The 5,052-nt window shown below is 43.8% G+C and overlaps 1 pseudogene; it reads left to right on the top strand.

The window, feature by feature from the left end:
* LOC101571771 overlaps positions 1-5,052 on the top strand; it is a 21,164-nt pseudogene that overhangs the window by 13,486 nt on the left and 2,626 nt on the right.

The following is a 5,052-nucleotide window of genomic DNA, read 5'->3' as shown; positions in this document are numbered from 1 at the left end:
CCTTTCCTTTCCTTTCCTTTCCTTTCCTTTCCTTTCCTTTCCTTTCCTTTCCTTTCCTTTCCTTTCCTTTCCTTTCCTTTCCTTTCCTTTCCTTCTTTCCTTTCCTTTCTCCTCCTCTCCCCTTCCCTCCCTTCCCATTCCCTCTCTTCCCCTCCTGTCCTTTCCTCTCTTTTCCTCTCCTCTCATCTCCTCTCCTCTTCTCATCTTTCTTTCTTTTCCTTATCTTTTAGAACCTGAATGGATTGAATTTAACATGGCTGTAGCCATCTTAAATTGCAACAAAACCATTAGAGTGGAGTGGGGAGCCCTACAGCCAGAACTTGGTGCCAGGAATGTGCCTGACTCTTTGATGTTAGTTTGAGATAAGTCATGTGCCTTCTGGCCTGGCTTACTTTTGCTCTGACCAATACACTATCTGCCCCTACTTATGTCCCAAATTGTGGGGATCCATCTGATGTTGCTGCCAGCTAGGACTACGCTCTGTCAGTAAAGTCTCCATACCCAAGCTGAAACAGTGACTCTTCCTGGGAACCGAACTTTGCAGCCTTGAGATGGGAACTACACCCTCAGCTCTCCTGCTTCTCAGGACTCTGGATGCAGGGTAGAATCAAACCACTCAACCTCCCAGATCTCCATCTTGCTGACTCACCCTGCAGATCTTGAGACTTGACAATCCTCATAAGTGTGTGTGTGTGTGTGTGTGTGTGTATGAGAGAGAGAGAGAGAGAGAGAGAGAGAGAGAGAGATTGACAATCCTTATAATTGTGTGTGTATGAGAGAGAGAGACAGAGACAGAGACAGGGACAGAAACAGAGAGAACACTAAAAAATGTATACACACTTCAGGAAAAGAAAAACTTGTATAAATATTTTAGGACTAAGTGTGTTGAGACATCATGATATCGATACAAGTTACCTTTGTCCTTCACAGTTGTGAGGTGCTCAATGGTGGCCATGAGCTTCCAGACATTTATTAGCACAGTGAACAGCTACGTGGATAACCCTGGTTATAGAGATGCTGCACATGCATTTTCAGCTTCTCTAAAGGCCAGCAGTGCAGTGGGTTTTCTGTGGTACATGACATCCTCTAAGATCTATATCAGGGTAAAAAACATCATACTATTTTCTTTTTCTTTTCCTTAAGTTTCTCTCTCTCTCTCTCTCTCTCTCTCTCTCTCTCTCTCTCTCGATTGATTGATACATAGATAGACATAGATTTAGATTTAGATATAGATATATCATCATCCCTAATTTGAAATCCAAAACTTTTAAAATAATCCAGAGTATTTTGGATTTTTGAGCATTATGGATTTTTGAATTTGGGATGCTAACCAAATTCAAATTTGGTTAGGAATTCAAATTAACCAGGAAAACCTGTGCAAATATTTTATAATCAAAAAAACTGAAATCTAAAATATTTCTGTTCCCAAACCAATTGGGTAAGGGATATTCAACCTGTATGTACACATCCTGTTGGTTGTGTTTTTCAACCTGTAGGCACACACACATCCTGTTGGTTCTTTCTTTTTTGAAGGCTCTGACTGGTACACTTGGGTCTCTGGTCATAGCAGGGTCACAGCCTTGCCAGAGGCATGTCAGAATCACACAGGTTACTGACAAAGGCAGACTCTCCTCTTCAGCACAGCATTCTGCTCCAGAAGGGGCTCCTCACAGCAGTAGATAAAGCCCTACATCACCCCAGGGGTCACAATACTGGGCAAGAGAACCTTGTGTTTTGGAGTTCATTTGGTTTTGGGGAGGGGGTTTTGATATCAGGGATTAAACTCATGACCTTGTGCTTGCCCAGCACATGCCTACTCCACTGACCTATCTCCCCAGCAAGCACTTTGGTATTCAAAGTTGGCCCATAAGGTTGGAGGTGACTCAGAGGAGACCAGAGGGCAAATAACCAGAAGATGGCTAGAGTAAAGAGTCCAAAGGGCAAAGTACTTGTCATGGGTAAGACTGAAAGCATAGTTGTAGGAGTCCCTTCCAGGTCCTCATCTTGGTCCAAGAAGCCAATATTTGTAATCCCAAAGATACGTTATTGGAATCTATTCCAATCTACCACTTTCAATGTAACCCATGGTGAAAATAAAGACACTAAATCATATTTTCAATCATTGGGGAGTCAAGGGGCTCTAAGTCTAGCCATGAAGATGGCTTTCTGGAACCAAGAGGCTGACCCAGGGCCTCACCCAGTTTTATGTAGTTGAGGAGTGGCTTGAGGAGGATTGACTGAGAATTGTGGGAAGTAGGTGACTACTGTGAGCTGAGATAGGTGGGTGGCCTACATTTACCTCTGCCATATGCAGAAAGGATATGCAGAGAGAGTAATCTGTATGAGATAGTATCTAATGTTTTGGGGGGTCTGGTGCTTCAGCTTTGGTGTAGTCTTTCAAGCCCCAGGAAGTCATAGCCTCTATCTCAAGGCTTGATCCCAGCTGGCAGCGTGGAGCATTAGCTCTTCCATCCTGTCTCGACCCGGCTCACATTAAAGAGCAGCAGGTTTACCAGGGAAACACGCACACCACCTTCAAAGACTATCACCAGCACCTCAGCTAAACCAATATACATTGCTTAAGGCCAATTGAAGGATAAACAGAAGTCCTAGTCAGCTCAGTACATAACAATATGAGGAAATAGGGTCAGGCTCCCTCAAAATGGAGACAGTCGCTCTTCTTTCAAGGAGAGCTGCTCAGGTAGTCCTCCACATATAGTGGCAACAGACAAGGAGTTAGGGCTCAGAGAACTAATAGTCAAGGGCATCCTCCCAGGTATTCCAATATATTAATTGATTGTCTAATTGTGGGTGATCAGTACCCAACTACCTCTGGATGGTGTGATCAACCAGGAGGTTGGAAAGCACACAGAAGGGTGGCTCCAGTGGCAGATCTTCTGTGTCCATTGTCCCCTGCCCCCAGCCAGGAAGAATGGCTGCTGTGGGCCTGACGATGCTGTCTCTGGAAGCAAGAGAGCTAAGGCATTTCTTCCAGCTGCAGCTGCACCAATCTCTCTGGCTGGACTAAGCACTCAGCCTCAGACACCTGAATGTTAATGGGCAGCAGTGAGATGAGAAATTAGGGCACAGCCAAGCTGGCTGGGGCAGAGGGGTAGGCAGGACCTGTCAATTACAGAGATTCAAGAACGCATGCACAGACAGTTTTGTAGCTCCACACATGAACTTCTTGAGGGAACTGTACCAGGTTTTCCATAGGATGGTCTAGACCTAAAGCCCTTTTGAAACTTTCTGAAAAACTTGGGTTTCAACTCTTAGTGCTGCTGTGATGGCTCCATCTCACTCTAGGCCTGTTCTGTCTTGTCCCTCTTTGCCTCCCCTCCCATTCGCTTTCCCTTCTGTCCCCTCCCCCTTCCCTTCTGTCCTCTCCCTCCCCATTGCATCCTCTCCCCCTCCCCTCCTCTTTCCCCTCCTCCTTCCCTTCCCCTTCCCTCCCCTTCCTGTCCTTTTCTTTTGTTCCTCTCTTTATAATGTATTTTTATTGTGAGACAATGTCCCATTTATAGAAAATTTGAAAATGCTGAAGAAAAGCTTTTTCCTCTTCCTTTATCTGAGAATAAGTTGTCAACATTGTATCCATAGTCCCTAAATACTTCAGTGTAATTCTTCCAGTCAGATGTGGTATTGTACGCCTATCCTAGTGCTCAGGAAAGCTGAGACAGGAGGGTGTTGAGTTCAACCATAGCCTGGACAACCTGGTGATTAAGCAAGAGCCTGTCTCAAAATAAGGAATAAAAAAGAGCTGGGGAGACAGTTCAGTGCCAAGACCTTCAATTCAATCTCCTTTAACACAAAGAAAGAAAGGCATTAATACTACCCATCTCAGGAAAATAACCCTGATGTATTATTATTAATAATCCTCTGATTCATGGTAATTTTACTAAATATTCCAGTAATGTCCTTATAGTGGACATGACCAGTTCAGAATCATTCATTGCTTTTTTTTTTGGTCTTTTTGAGACAAGGTCTTTCTATGCAGTTCAGGCTGGCCTTGAGCTTACTGTGTAGCCCAGGCTGATCTCGAACTTGCAGCAATCCTCCTGTCCCAGCTTTCCATTGCTGGGATTATAGGCATATGCTACCATGCCTGGATTTTCTCAAGTATTATTCTAGGGACTTTTGATTACTTTCATCCTCCATCTCCTCTTCCTTTTTCTTGTCCTCGTTACCCTTCTTTGTTGTAGTTAAGGTTTATAAGGGAACAGATTTAATATAGAACACATAATTTATAGGATTATTTTATAATCTTCACCCACAAAGTCAAATGAGGAAGAATGCAAGTGATCTGTCCACACACTAGAGACCCAGAGAACCCATGCCATGGATGTATCTTCCATGAGTCCAGCTGGAGGCCTAGAGCCCACCACAATGTCTGATGCAAGTCTGTATCAAGAATCTGGGAAGACCCAAAGGTCAGTGGTGGAAGCTAGAAAGTTTACAATAGTGAGAGGAAGGTTCTGTGCCAGAAGGCTGAAGGATCTGCACTGGAGCTAGGAAGTGACACCCAAGGTAAGGACCAGAGCTCCCCCAAAAGAACTGGACACGTCCCCATTGATCAACTCCTCTGGTGATGAGAACTGAATTCATATTAAGAAAACTAGCACAATGGTTTTCTCCAAGAGAATCAGTAGCATCTTCCTCCCCTCTATTTCTCCTTTTATGCTGTTGGCAACATTCCTCAGGTGGGCCTTCTACATTCAGCACCATGCTGATTCAGTACTGCTGGGTGTTACAAGAGGACCATTCATTAATCCACATTCTTCTCTTTGTGTTACTGGAGATTGATCCCAGAACCATCACACTCAGCTACATCCACACACAGGTCAACAGTCCTTCTTCATTTTTGAGACAAGGTCTAGCTAAATTGCTAGGTTTCGCAGGCTGGACTCGAATTTGTGATCTCCTGCCTCAGCCTACCAGAGTTCTTTTTTTTTTTTTATGTTTTCTTGTGGAAAATTTTTAATTTCAAGAGAAGGTAACATAAAATCAACTATTACATAGCTATCACATTTCAAAAATTGTAACTATGTTACC

Source organism: Octodon degus, unplaced genomic scaffold (assembly GCF_000260255.1).
Source record: "Octodon degus isolate 3935 unplaced genomic scaffold, OctDeg1.0 scaffold00087, whole genome shotgun sequence".
NCBI lineage: Eukaryota > Metazoa > Chordata > Mammalia > Rodentia > Octodontidae > Octodon > Octodon degus.
This window is presented reverse-complemented; position numbering and strand designations above follow the sequence as displayed.